This window comes from Felis catus, chromosome C1 (assembly GCF_018350175.1).
Source record: "Felis catus isolate Fca126 chromosome C1, F.catus_Fca126_mat1.0, whole genome shotgun sequence".
NCBI classification, from domain to species: Eukaryota; Metazoa; Chordata; class Mammalia; order Carnivora; family Felidae; genus Felis; species Felis catus.
Genome location: NC_058375.1, coordinates 26,726,636 through 26,741,118, shown reverse-complemented (window position 1 = coordinate 26,741,118; position 14,483 = coordinate 26,726,636). Strand labels below are relative to the sequence as shown.

Sequence of the window (14,483 nt, the reverse complement as noted above, 5' to 3'; positions counted from 1 at the left end):
AAGAACACGGCCTAAGGTAAGCCTGTCTGATTAATCATAATCAGTAAATCGTTGTTGAGTTAACAAATGAAAGCTGCCCTATATTCTCAGTTCTCAAGCATATCAACCCTTTGATGACAGCTTTAAGAGGAAAGTAGAAAACCATATTAAATGTCCCTATCCATTATAAGATGCATTCCAACGTCAGAATAGTTAACAAAATGTGTATCTGAGAAACCATGGTGGTGCCTTTTGGTGTCTGACATGATGGCTATTCTCATACTTCATGGAAAGCAAAATGGTTCTTTCGGTTCTAAAGTGGGTTCCTGAGAACAAGTTTCTACTTTATTTTCTGTCATATCTGCTCGTGGGTGGTCCCTGGCCTGGAAATGGTCTGCAACCTTAGCTCATGATTGAAAATTCTTGATGGAACCGGTCTTGTGGGCAGCAGGGCATGTAACCATTCTGCCAGACCCCCGTCCCCAGACTTCTAAGTTTCCTTGGGGAAGGGCTTTCCAAACTCCTTTCTGTCATTTATGTCATGTGGCATCTTGACATAAGGGGAAAGGGTGTAGCTCCCTTTTGGAGCTTTGAATTCTACTTTCCCTGCTCCAGTTTCCCCCTTTATACAAGGAAGAGCCAGGAACCCCAAAGGGGTACAGGGAAAAGGGAATTGTTGAGTGGATGTTCAATCATAACTACTCCAAGATCCGTTCCTGGAGAGGAGGACAGTTGGTTTCTCAAGCCTGCAAGCCCTCACTTCACCACCCCAAAGCTTTCAAGACCAGACAAGGTGAAGGAAGGAAGATGGGAAGAGGGCTTTAAGGATTCCTCTCCACCCCAACTTTCAGCGCCTGAAGCAGTGTTCCCTCACACCCACCCTGGGAAGTCAGGATCCAGGACCAGCCCCTCCCCCACATTTCCAGCCCCTCCCCCTGCGGCTTCCCCCAAGCACCCCCCCCCCCCCCCATTACAGCATCGCTTTGGGCGCCAAGACGGATTCCAGCCAGGAACTGCTGCAGTCAGCTCTCCTCCGCCTCTCCTGGCTCCTGCAGCCTGTGTCCTGGCTCTGCAGCCTCCGGCTGTGCTTCGGACAGTCCCCTTTCCCTTCCCCACCCCGCCCCCGCCATGGCACAAACCCTGGCTCAGGGCCTAGAGGTGGGCGGGCACAGTGGGCAAGGGTGGGAGCCCCAGCAAAGTCGCCAGGTATAGCGGGGTTCTCCCTCCACACTGGGAATGCCTGGGGCTGTGCGGACTGTGGGTGGGGGACTCCGGTCCGTGGCTTGGAGGCCGGGCACAGCGCCCCACCCTGGCAGGGGCTGGGGCAGAGAAAGGGGGCTCCTCGAACCCAGGCCAGGAGCCGAAGTCGGGCAGCTGACTGGGAAAACCCGAAGGGTCTCCCGAGGCAACGTGTATGGGGGGCTGTGTGTGACATTCAGGGTGTGACTGTGCCTCGGTGGGCGCGATTCCGTGCCTGTGAGGCTGTGCGACTGTCTCCCCGGCCGCCCGCCTCGGGGCTTGGGTCCCTGTGCCTAGGTCGGCTGTGCTTGGTCGTGACACCGTGTGCCTGTTCCTGGGTCGGGCGGACACGGACCCGGTGGTCCCCGGGGAGGGGAGCTGGTTCGCACCCCCGAGCTGGGGGCCTCCCCAGGGCTGTCGCTCCGCCCGGCGGGCGCTCCTCCGAGACCCCGGCGGCCGTCCGCCGGCTGCGACCTCGGCCCTCCTGGGTCCGGTGCGGGGGCGGGGAGCTCGGTCCCCCTCCCTCTCCCGGGCTCGGCAGCCCTGCGTGGGGGCGGGGGCGGGGGCGGAGCGCGCGGGCGGGATCCCCCCGCCTCCCCTTCCTGGTCCCCGGGAAATCCAGCCTCCGTGGCTTGGCCGCCTCCCGCTCCCGCGCCCGCTGCCGCTCGGCGCTCGCTCGGGGCTCCGCAGCCGGCGCGGCCCCTCCGCTGGGGGCTCCGCAGTGCCGGGCCCCGTCCCTGCCCGCCCGTCCGCCCGCCCGCCGCCGCAGCGCCCCCGGCCCGGGCCGCCGGCACCATGTAACCCGGCCGGAGCCCGAGCCGGGCCAGGTAAGCCGCGGGGAGGGGTGGGGACGGGGCCGCGCTCGCGGCGCCCTCTGCAGCGCCCCCCAGCCTCGGCCTGGCTGCGGCCCCGGCGCCGCCCACGCCCCGGGCTCCCGCGGCCTCGGCTCCCGGCCCCGGGAGCGGTGGGGGGAGGGCTGGGCCTCCTCCGCCGCCCCCGCCCCCGCCCCGGCCTGGCGGCCGCGGGCCTGACCCCGGACACGGGCAGGGGGACCACGCGGAGCGAGGACCGGCCCTCCGGGGTTGAGCCTCGGGGGCCGGCCAGCCCCGGCCCAGTGCTGGCCGGGGCTGGAGGCTCGGGCCGGGGAGGGAGTAGCCAGCCGGGTTGTGGGGGGGAAGTGGTGGTGTTGGGGAGATCCGGAGAGAAGTTTCCTTTGCAGGTGTGTGAGTGTGAGTGCGTGTCACTGTGTCTGTGATGAGTGTGAGTGTGTCACCGTGTGGGTCTGTGGGTGATTCTGTATGGCAGTGAGTGTATGCAGTGAGTGTGTGCGTGTGTCATTGTGGGTGAGTGTGTGTCAGTGGGTGTATGCAGTGAGTGTGGAGTGTGTTACAGTGTATGTATCTGTAGACATGTGTGTGAATGAGTGTGTGTGCTGTCACCGTGTGTGCCTGTGTATGTCTCTGTGCGTGTGTATGTGAATAGGATGTGTGTGTGCCAGTGTGACTGTGTCTCTGTGAGTGGGTCCAGGTGTCTGTGGCCTGTGTGTGTGTGTTGGCTGTGTGAGAATGTATCTGAGCAGGGTTCATTCTGAATCACTGACACCTGGGCCTTGTCCCTCCTCTCCCCAGGGGATTCCTGGTGGTGTGGAGGCATGGGACAGGGAGATCAGACTTTTCTGAGGTCAGATCATCCCTCCTCCCCTGTGACTCCTCACCTCTGACTCAGGCAAGAGCTGCATTGTACTCCCCACCTTGATCCTCACCTTCACCTACCTCAGGGGGTATCCTCTAGGATGCTACTGGTTGTGTCCTTCCTGCCTGCTGGGGCCCCTGGTGGTAGTATGACCAGGGGTGAGCTGGAGTGTCTGTGTGCTTCATCTTGGAGCCTGGGAACTTGTGTCAGCCCAGTAATGTTTCACCAAGGGCCCTTTAGTGCCAGGAGCTGAGGAGGCCAGGTGGAAGCTTCTGTCCTGTTGTTAGTCATCAGAGCAGGTGGCTGTCTCCCAGACTTCCAAGTCCTAAATTTCCAAGTTCTGGGTCATTTGTTCAGTTCCTTGGCTCCAGGTGGGTCTGTGCTAAAGCTCTTTGAAGTAATAATAGTAGGAAAACAATGCCCTTCTATCAGCCCAGGGCTTTTGAAAAATACTCCCCTCTCAACTCTTTCTTCTTATCCCCAAACAGCCTTGGGAAGCAGGCAGGCCAGGTTAAGCCATATGAAATTGTCAGTATTCAGTTGTTTTTGCTTTTTACCTACGAAAACAGCAACTTCATGTAATTCAACTAAATACAATGCCAATTTACAGATGAGGATGTTGAGGTTTGAGAGGTGAATTGCATTTCTCATGATTTCACCCTGCTAATCAGTGGAACAGAAAGACTCCAACCTAGGTCTTTGGGTGATTTCAAAGAGCTGGGCTGGGCCAAGGTTAAAGAATAGTACTCCCTGGTGTGTTCTCTCTGACCCTGGGGGCACTGATCTTCACCTCACCCCAGCATTCCCTGACTGCTGGGGCTACTTCTGCACCCAGCTGCCAAGGCCTAAAAGGGAGAGAGGGGGAGAAAGAGAGGAGGGAGGGAAGGGAGAGGCTTCGTGAGTTGGCAGTGAATCAGGGTCTAAAAAGGGAGCCGGGAGGGCTAGGGTGGCAGGTGTTTCTAAAAGGAACATGAACATAGGATGAACAGCCTCAGATACAAGCCCTGCATCCCTCACTCCCACTGTCCCACTGATCTAGCAGATAGTGCCCACTGGCATTTTATGCCAGGGTGCTCATGTCCAAGGAGTGAATTTGTATGTAGCTATTGAATGATGGCCAGAGAAAGGACCTTAGAATTAACTTCGTCTAACCTCTTAATTATAAAGTGAGGACACTGAAGCCCAGAGAAGGGAGGGGACTTGCCCAAGGTCACACAGCAAACCTGTGTGTTCCTGGCTAGTCTTAGCCCAGGAACTTTCCAACCCCCCTTGTTGCTTTCCCTTCCTGGAATTCTCCCCCTCCCACCCCCATCCGTGCCCATCAGAGCTCAGCAGAGGGGATTTGAGGAGAAGAATCAAAGACTAACTAAGCCTAAGGCTGTAGATCTTTCAACCTGGGGCCCTTTTCAAAAAGAGAGATAGATGTTATTGGGGATGGGGATTTGTAACCATACCCACCACTGTGTAGGCCATGGGTTTGTCTTGATACCTGCTGGTGAGGGGCTGGAGTTGCTGAAGGCCAGACTCCCAGACTTTTCTTCTGTGGCAGCTCGGCTGCTGCCTGGCACCTCACATCATCTCTCTCCAGCTGATGTTAGGGCTTGAGCTGGCTGAGCTCCATTTTCCTTCATCCCACCCAATTTCTGATGCATTTTGCCTCTAGCTGGCCTGACAATTCCTTATTTCATGGATTCCTGTTGGGTAGAGAAACTTCTGGGGCTTTTCTGGTTTGGGAAGGGTCTATAGTTACCCTTAAACCCTTTCTAATTAAACTTTCTGGAAGTCTAGGGGAAATGATAGGATAATTGTCCCCATTTCACAGACGGGAAGACTGAAATTCAGACAGGGGCCTTCTGTTTGGCTGTTTTTTGTTTGTTTGTTTGTTTTGTTTTTTCTCTTAGTCTACTAAGATCAGTAGAAGAGGTTCTTGGAGTGAGGCGATGAAGGGAGCAAGTAACAAAAGAACCTTTTGTCTAGAGGGGCTTCTACAGATCCCTTCTAGTGTCTTATCATCCCCATGGTCAGGAAACCTTTCCAGAGTCTGATATTATTCCCACTTGGTGGATTCAACGTGTTGTCTCAGTGGGAGTTGGAAGAACAGCTGTGTACCCTCCACTATACAAGCATTATGTCTTGATTCCTTCTTTACCCGCCCCCCAGTCTGAAGACTGCTGGCTCAGCGGGCCTCCTGCTGTCTGGGGAGTCTGGGTTTGAGCTGGGGTGAGGCAGTGGCACCATCGTTATGGTAACGAGCTGCCAGCTCATTGTTGCTAATAACTTGTCGAGTCCCTGGGCTCAAATGCAGCATGCCTTCCCACCAGCTCTTCTTCCCATGTCACAGAAAGAAAAAGTGAGGCTCTGAGGGAGGGGGCCAGTAAATAAGGGCTTCTAGAGAAGTGGATGGCCTTGTCCTTGGATTGTAGCTAGAGAGCTGGGGGTAGGTCACTGGGGGGCTGATTTACACGTTTGATTACATAAGTTTGGGTATGATTGCCTGAGCTATTACATGTGAATACACTCAGAGCATTCTTGTATAGACCTGTACATGCTAGCTGACATGTTCATATGCTTCTACACAGCAACCCACATGGAAACATGCTTTCAAGTATCAGAACATGCTTGCACATGAATACTGCCTCTACCATCTGCACATAAGTCACCCAAGAAATCTGGGTTTGTGGGGGTGTCCAGGTATGTGGGTGGGGATCTGATCTTTTTCTGATGCAGCTTCAAAGTGTCTTGTTAACAAAGGGACAGAATGGTACCAGGGTTCCTCCTTCCTTCCAGTCAAGAGCTGAGAATGGGAGTGGGCTGGGAATGATGTGGGGGGCTCAAACTCCCCGCTCCTGAAGGCCCCTGCCTCTGTGTCCTTTGAGCTCAGGTATCTCCTGCTCCCCTCACTCTCTGTTCTTTCTCATCCTCTCCTCTTCCTATGTGTAAATATTAAAGAGCTGAGCCTGCAGGGCTGATGTAGACATGGGGAGAGAATGAAATTAAAAAGGATTCCCTTGCCCCCATCTCGACACCCCCACCCCGCAGTCCCCCGCTACTGCCTCCTCCCCTTTCCCTTCTCCCCTCCCCTCAATCAGTGCTTCCACATGTCTCTCCTCCCCCCAGTCCAGATGGGAGCTGGCTCCTTCAGAAAGGGGGCTCAGATCAGGGTGTGGGGAGCTACCTCTCTCTGCCTCCCCCCACCACATCTGCCTACAGGGCTGGGAGCCCCCACGTGAGTATTTCTCTTATCTTTGGGGTGGTGGTTAAGAAGGAAAAGTGGTTTTTAGAACCAGCTGTGAGTGGCGTTGAGAGGCTCAGGGCTGAAAGGAGGTGGGTGGGGTCCTCTCTCTAGGCTCCCTCAGGGAAGCCTCGTGTCTGGGTTTCTTTTCTCTCTTTGGACATAGAAGGAAGGGAGCAATACCAGGTGCTCCCGGTGGACGGGAGCGAGTGTGGGATGGGCAGGGGAGAGGGGCTTCTGTTTTAAAGAGCACCCTTGTGTGGTGGGGTGAAGCATCCTGGGTTTCTGGGGACTGGCCCCTCAGAGTCGCTGGGAGCTGTCCCGAGTGCTGAACGGGACTCGGCGGGAATCTGCTTCTTCGGAACTGTCTTGGGTCTTGAATGGGGCTGCGTTGGGACCCGATGATGGAATGGTGACTAGGCAGTGCTGAGGGCTCACTAGAAAAATTCTCCCAGATGACCCACTTTCCAAGGAAGGAGTCCCTGGATGGAAAGATAGATTCTGGGGTCCTCCCTCTGTCTTTGGCCTCACAATTATTAGTGGTATTTGAGAAAAGGATTCCTCTTTTCCTGTTTCAGTTCCCCCTCCCCTTTCCAAAACCACCTTTCTGTTAGTGTGGAGGTAGGAATGGAGGATGATATTGTGGCTGTGAGCTCTCTTCTGGATAGTTTTTAGTGCAAGAAGCTCAGGGGTATGGGCACCAGCTTTTCTCTTACTGGGTCCCAGAAGTTCAGACTCAAGACAGTTCTGGATTAGGAGAGCTTAGGTTTACTAGTTAGGCCTGGGGTAGATAGAGCTCAGGAGTTCAGGACAGTTTGATTGACTATGTGGTACTCCTTTGCCCAGCATACTTTGGAATTGAGGCAGGGGACAGTTAAATATTCTGCAAGCCTGTCTCATGCTCTGCCTACCCCAAACACAGCTCAGAGCAGCATTTGGGAGAGACTTTTGTTGGGGAGGAAGATTTCCAAGCAAAGGATTCAAGAGTGGGTGGGGTTGTTCAGAGCCACAGAGCAGAGAAGGAGGAAGCCACTGGAGACAGGGCAATGAGAAGAGGAAGATCTGGGGGAGAACCCCCCCCCCCTGAAATTAGGGGATAGCGTCTGGGTTTCAATCCTCAGCTTCCTTGGAAATCTTTTCCCCACTAACCTAGAGTTATCTCAATTTTCTGGGTTCTTGGACTTCGTCTTTGTAACTCAGAAGGGAATAGAGCAAGGCCTTATTTCTCCAGGTCCTTTCCCTTGTCATCCCAGGGGGATGAGAGCCAAATGTCAGGACATGCAGATGAGACTATGGGGGAACAACAGGCAGGAGGGGTTGATGGCAGCTTCACTTCCCATCCCCAAGGGCACAATCAAATATTCAAATGGGATCCTTCTTGAGGGGAGAGCAGAGAGGGTTCCAGATGATGCTGGGCAAAAACTGGGTGTGGCAGGGAGTTCAAGAAAAGGGGGAAGTATGTAGGGACCCCAAGCTGAGCCAGTTCATTCTTTCCCAGATGTGACTTCTCGTTAATAAGGAGCCCATCACCCATCATGGTTTTGATGTAACTCATCAAGATGATTCTGCTCTTCTCTAGCTGCTTGGGAGGAGCTGAGTTTTCCTATGCTGTGGGTGCTGGGAGGTGGTGGGTGTGGGTGTGGGTGCCTGTTTGGGGAGGGGAGGTGTTTGTGCTCCACTCAGCTCCCTTGGTTACATAACAGCTTTGATAAGACTTTACTTTGGATCTGCTGCTACTGCCTGAAGCAGTCACCCCTCCACCCCCACACGGAATACTGGATGTCCACCTCCCTCTCCCTGGCCCCTTGGAGAGTCCTGCTATTCATGATCCAGTGTTCCGGCAGCCACTTTCCTGCTGGGAGGTGTCTTCAGCTTCCCTCCCTGCTCCCTACCCAGCTCCTGTTTTTTTAAATACTTGCTTTTTTTGTTATCTTGAGCCAAGGTCATCATCTTTACATTTTGGAGCCTTGAGATCCTCTCTTTGGCAGGGTCCTTGGGCTGGGGTGGAAGAGGTCCACTGAACATCATGAAGTTGCCCTCTAGGAAAGGAGAGGCATCTCAGGAGGTTTTAGGGCCCAGAGATAATCTGACTGTTCCTTCTTCTGCTCCAGTAACTGTTTTGGAGTCTGGGAGCAGTGGACCATATCCAGAGGTACTGGGAGGAAAAACTCTGATCTTGATATTTTCTCTTTATTTTCTCTTTTTAAATTTAAGAGTTACATATGTATATGGGGGTGGGGGTGGGAGCTGCCTCTTCGGTGGGTAAAAGTACACCTACTCCAAGGTGCACCTGCTTCATTGTTACTGATCCTCCAGGTTGCCTGAGGAAATATTGGTTACTACAGGCATCGGACAAAGGGATAACAGAGCCCATTTTTAGAATGACTTTTTTTCTGAGAGTGGGTGGGAATGGGGTGTGTCCAGGAGTGGGACATATCCTATTGATAGTAGGAACAACTTTCCAAATGGAGAAGTGGGAGACTGGCAAGAAAGAGAGGGAGTGCAAACCTGTGATGTCCTTTGGAGAGAATATGGACTCCTGGCTTTCTTCACAGGATAGAAGTCAGGGGATGGACTGTATATCTCTGCTCTTCCAGTGCACATGTATGTGTTTTTCTGCCTGTGAGTGGGTATGTGACTGTGGATATGTACACATATGCATGAGTATGGTGTATGAATGTATTCAAACACATTAACGGACTTGTGTATAAGTGTTGAGACATGTATACCTAAGTATATGTATGTATGACTTTATGTGCGCATCCACGTATATATGTGACTTCGAAGACAATTAAACCTATGTGTGAGTGTGTGTGTGTATTGGGGTGCTCACTCAACGGTGCATATGTGTTTAAGTTTGCATGTGAGCATGGATGTGGGGACATATGTGCACACATGAATTAATAGCATATGAATATATGCACTTAAGTTGGGTCATGTGAATAAATGTGACCGAGAGAAAGAGTGAAAGAGAGAGAGAGATTCTGGCTAAACACTGGGGCTGTCCAAAAGTTGTTTTCCCACAGGCTTGAATTTGATCCACTCTGATGCCTGTGGCTCTTCTCCAGAAAGCAGCCTCTTTGAGATGTCTCAAATTTTCATGTTCCTCACTACCATCCATAGGATGTGGGTTTTCAGAGGAGAAACCTATACAGGCCTTGAGGATAGCTAAGTGAGGGAGTCGAACCCAAGCTGATCAGATGCTATGGCGCTTAGGAGTGTATGTGGGGAAAGAATATGGGAGATTAAACATTAACATGATCACAGACATTTCAAGAATCAAGCAGAACAAAGTAGCCTTGGTGGGTGAAAGGGGCAGGGATATTAGAGAGGCCTGAGTATGTGTATGAGTCTCACACGTGCAGGGCATGTGGCAATATGTGTGTATGTGTGTCTGTGTATATTACTTGTCTATGCTTCAGTATGCCTACCTTGACCTAAATGCACATTCTAACATGTACACACATGAATAAATCTACAGGAATGTATTTGTCACCATGTACTTACATGCTAACAAACATACATATAAACAGAGTATGCAGAGATATGTGGGCATATGCTAACACTGGCCTAATTGCACCTGGTGAGTGCATACATGTGCACCTCACTCACCCACTCACATGTTAACAACAGCCTGCAGATCGTCCCTTTTACACCACATGTGCCTCATCCAATGCATCCCTTCATTCAGCCAATGTTTATTTTATGCCTACGATCTGCTACAGTCTGTACTGGACACTGGGGATGGTCCTTGACCTCAGGTAACTTACAATCTAGGGAAGGTAAAAGACCTGGAACCAAGTAAGGAGAGTATTAAGGAAGGTGGTGCAACATAAATGTTCGTTGGAGATGGTGGAGACCTATAGAGAGGTTGGTCAGTTCTGGGGTGGGGAGGAGAAGGGTTTGGCAAAGGATCCATAGAAGAGGAGGCCCTTGAGCCACAGCCTGAAGTTAGAACAGGTATTCCCCAGGTGGACAACTGTAGGAAAAGGTGTTTCAGTGACAGGAAATGTCCTAGCTGGTCTCCCTATTTCCACCGTTGCCAGCCCCCTCCCCCACAGATTCTCCCCTGGAAAACCAGCCTGAGTAAGATGAGGTCCTGCCTTTCCAATGGCTTTTCATCTCAGAATGGAATCCAAAGTGCTTAGTGGGGCTTGAGTGACATAAATGCTGACCTCCCAGTCACCAGTGACCTCCCTGATCTCAGGTGTCATCCCTACAAGGGCTGCCTTTTGGTTCCACAAGAACCAAAGATGGTGAACACAGTCCCACCTTGAGGCCATTGTACTAACTTTTCCCTCAGCTTGAAACGTTCTTCCCCCAGATACCCATGTGATTTGCTCTCTTACTTTATTCAAGTCTTTGCTCAAAAGTCACATTTTTGGAGAGGCCTCCCCCACAGTCAATCTTGACTATCCCCTTGTCTTTCTGTCTCCTCACCCCACTCCATTATTAAATATCTTTGTTTATCATCTTTTTCGGAGTCAGGGAGCCAAGCCCGAGGCTGATCAGACGCTGTGGTGCTCAGAGGTGTATGTAGGGGATATATACCCTATACATTCTAATATACATGCTATAATACATGCTGTACTAGAATATAAACTTCTTCAGAATGGGAGCTTTGTCCGTTTTGTTCACTGCTGTATTTACTGTGTCCAGAGGAGTGCCTGGCTCGGAGTAGGTATTCAATACATATTTGTTGAATAAACACATTTTAGACAGATCACACTGGCAGCCAGTGAGGAGAATAGATGGGGGTTGGGCCAAGATGTGAGGTAGGGAGACCAGTTAGGAGCCTGCTGAGGTAGCTTTGGTGAGAACTTAGGATGAGGGCCGCTTTGATGTAGAACAGTGGAAGTAGAGGTGGATAAAAGGAGATGCAATGTGTAAACACATGCGTGCATGCACTCCTGTGCACACACATGCACACGTATGTATTTTGGCCAGTCAGATCTATTGTCTCAGCTGGAGACAGCTAAGGAAGAAAGTAAAAATGTCTTTATGTGTGTATGTGGTTTGCATGTCATGAACACCCCATGGCAAGCCGGACACCTTCCAGATAACCCTGGCTGACATTCTCCCTTCCTTTTGGGTCTTGTCACCACCACCCCACCTAGGCCTACCCCTGCCAGCCAGATTACAGAGGGCTGCTGTGTAGGGGTCCCTCTGGTTCCATTTGGTCAGTGATACAGGGCTCCTGCCTTAGGGAACAGGGTAGGGAACAACATTCTGGACAGGGAGAAGGGTCTTAGGAGGTCAGAGCCACAGAGACTTAGGACAGAGGCCCTTGGGTCTGGACCCAGACCCGGAAAGGATTCAGGGCTCTGGGCCAGCCTTCCTGAAGTCAGATATGGTGGAGGCAGGGCAGCCTCCTCAGCATTTTCCCTCCCCTCTTCCTCTCCCTGCTCCATTCTGGGTCCTCTCTCCTGGTGGGGTGGGTGCCTTGGCCGAGTATGGGCTCAGGAGTGAGTGGTTCCCCCAGGCTGTGATGTGAATTCAGGTATGTGGGGACATCCAGGGAAAAGGGACCCGTTTTCCAGAGGATGGGGGGGGGGGTTGGTGGGGGTGGTAGGGGAGGAATCTCTCGGAGAGTCTCAACTTTGGCTGTTTTCCTCTCTCCCAAGAGACACGGGGAATCGCGCCGGTGTAGCAGAGTGCGGGACTGAGGTTAGACCTCAGGCGGGGCTGGTTGGCGGCGGGCGGGAAGGGACTGAGACTCGAGACGTGGGGCAAGCCGGGAGGAGGGCCGGCGAGAAAGGGGAGAAGTGGGAGTGGTGGGCCAGCCCCGCCCCGTGCCGCTCCCCGAACTGGGGTAGGGCCGGTTAAGGCCTACAGCCCTCTTTGAGCTGCTCCCCCAGACCTCCAGGCTCGCGCTCGGGTTGCCTCATCCCCCCGAGGCCAGTGCTAGAGCCCCCTGCAGGCTCTAGGTGTCTGGGGGCCTTCTGCCAATCTCCTCTCCATCTGGACTAGGGGCGGGGGCGCTGTCGCCGCTCCCCTCCCACCTGGGCTCCGAGCTTGGGGGTTGGGCCGAAGCTGCCGCCAGAGCCGCCCACCTGCCCGCGGTGTCATGGCAACGACTCTGCCCACGTGGACGAAGAGGAAAGGGAGAAGAGAGGAGGTATCACGACAGACGTGAGGATGGGAGGAGGCTCCTCAGGGTCCTATGTGCTGGAGCCCCCACCCTGCCCGTGGTTTGGCCCTAGCTGCTTTCACCCCAGGGCCCCCAGGGCAGGGTGGGGCTTGAGCTCCAGTCCTGGCCTCTGAGTGCCCGTGCCCTTTGGGTGTCCTGAGTAATGCTGATGACCTTGGCCTCCTGTGCTGGGGGTCTCCCTGGCAGCGTCCTGGGGGAGATGGGGCCGGGCCGTGGCATGTGCAGATCTCTCCTCACCCCACCCGACAAGTCGGGGATGGTGCCTGGGGCTGAGGGGATGAGAGCCCGACCTACTTCTCCATTTTCTCACTATTTTTCAAAAGGAAAATGACCCACTTTTCAGCCAATGGGACTGGGGCCTGCTCCCAGGCTGATTCCGTGAGCCCCCCTGCCCAGGCCTCTGCCCCATTCTCAGCCTCTTAGCCACGTGCTGGACCCACTTCCTGAGGGAAGCAGGTGCACCTGTGTGGAGGGGTCCTTCCCTGCCATCTGCATCAGGCTGTGGAGGGACCTGCTCTGAATGAGGCAGGGGTGTGCTAGGCCCCTACCGATGGTAGGATCAGCCCCACTTTGGGCGGACCCCATTGGCAGCCACAGTCCTGGGCAGTTTGAGTGTCTGTCTGCTATCCCCATGCACTCCCAGGATGCATCTGTGGAGGGGAAGGGAGGGGTCCGGGGGGGGGGCACAATCCTCTCACTCTGTATCAATGGATGGTGGTAGGCTTTCTTCTCAAGCATGGAAAGGGAGAGCCTGTGGCCCTTGAGAACCATGTCAGTCTGTCTGTCTGTCTGCCGGCCTGCTAGAGCTCCTCCCTGAGAGCACTCCTGGAGGGTTCTGTCCATCTCTTTCTTCCCAAGCCCCTCCCCCTCTCTAGGATATTGGTCTGGGCCTCAGAGCCCCCTCCCTCCCTCAGCTATATTGGCCTGGGCTGGCTTGGGGGGGTGATTAGGGATTTAATTATTTAGTTTCTCCAGCTCAATAGATTAATTCCATCCATCACAGGCAGGCTGAGCCTTCTCCCCCTTTCAGGACTGCCTGGCCAACCCCAGAGGGAGGGAGCATCATTGCTCACCTGGGCCTAGTACTGGATCTGGGAACAATGGATAAAGTTCTTGTTGGGGGAGGATTTGGTGTACGACATTGAGCAGATGTGGGTGCCTGAGTGATGTGGAATGAACATGTATATTTGTTGTTTGGGGATAAACATGTGAATGAACATGTATGTGAGGTTTGCATCTGTGCAGCTTCTCTGTGTAGAAGCATCAATGTCCATTGGATAAAAATGCAGATGTGTGAACCCTTGTGGGAACAAGTTTGTGTGTATTTGTGCACATTATGTAGATGATGCCTATATATATGACAAATGCCACGTGAATTGTGTTGGATGATATGCATGGCTGTGTAATCTGACTCTGGATGAGCACATATGTTAAACTGTGAATAAGCAGCCTTGGCAACATGTGCCCATGTGCGAGGGAGGGATAGCAGGGATGGAGGTTTTCTGAGGCTGAGTGATGAGTCAGGACACACTGGGAGTCCACTTGGGGGCCTCATCAAATCCATTTGGTCAGAGAGACATGCAACTTTTGACCTGCTTGGGCTTGGTCTCCCAGTGGTTGAGAATGTTGGGCCTGGACTCAGACCAGATTTCAGTTCCTCTTCCTCCACCCCTGTGACCTTGGGCAATTTTCTTTATATTTTTCAATATGCCTCAGTCCCTCATCTGTAAAATGGGAGTAAAAATGGTACCCACTGCAAAGGAGAGTTTGCGAGGATTGCATAAAGATATGCATCAAAAGCACTTGATACAATGCCTGCTCTGTTGTAGGCATTCACAGAGCTGCACCTTGGACTTCAGAGTTGAAAGGCAGCAGACGTTGTCTGTCTGAAATGTGTTCAGTGCTTGAATCCATTCTATAGCATCCCTCCAAAGTGGCCCTCCAACTTCTGCTAACATGCTTCCCTAGACAGAACATGCCCCGTTCTTCAGGAAACCCACATCACCCTGGTCCAGCTCTGCCTGCTGGGGAGTTCTGATCCAGCTGCAGGCAGTCATTTCCCTGCTGCCACCTTCTGTCTCTCCTCTACGCCCTGTGCCCCAGCTGAGGGGTACTACTTCTTGATGGCTCAATCACTTACTGAGCATCTATTATATGCCAGGTCTTGTCCATACAGAAACAGATCGGATG

At 53.1% G+C, this 14,483-nt stretch overlaps 1 protein-coding gene across 3 annotated transcripts in view; it reads left to right on the top strand.

The window, feature by feature from the left end:
* The first annotated feature begins 1,857 nt into the window (after positions 1-1,857).
* The window catches only part of DLGAP3 (DLG associated protein 3), a 62,351-nt gene continuing 49,725 nt past the window's right edge, over positions 1,858-14,483 (top strand). For 2 of the 3 annotated variants that reach the window (XM_023258447.2, XM_023258445.2), the window contains exon 1: positions 1,858-2,045. The gene's annotated coding sequence lies outside the window, so the exon portion shown is untranslated. Of the gene's footprint in view, positions 2,046-6,112; positions 6,137-14,483 lie in introns of those variants that run through there. The other variant, XM_011284742.4, reaches the window with a different exon arrangement.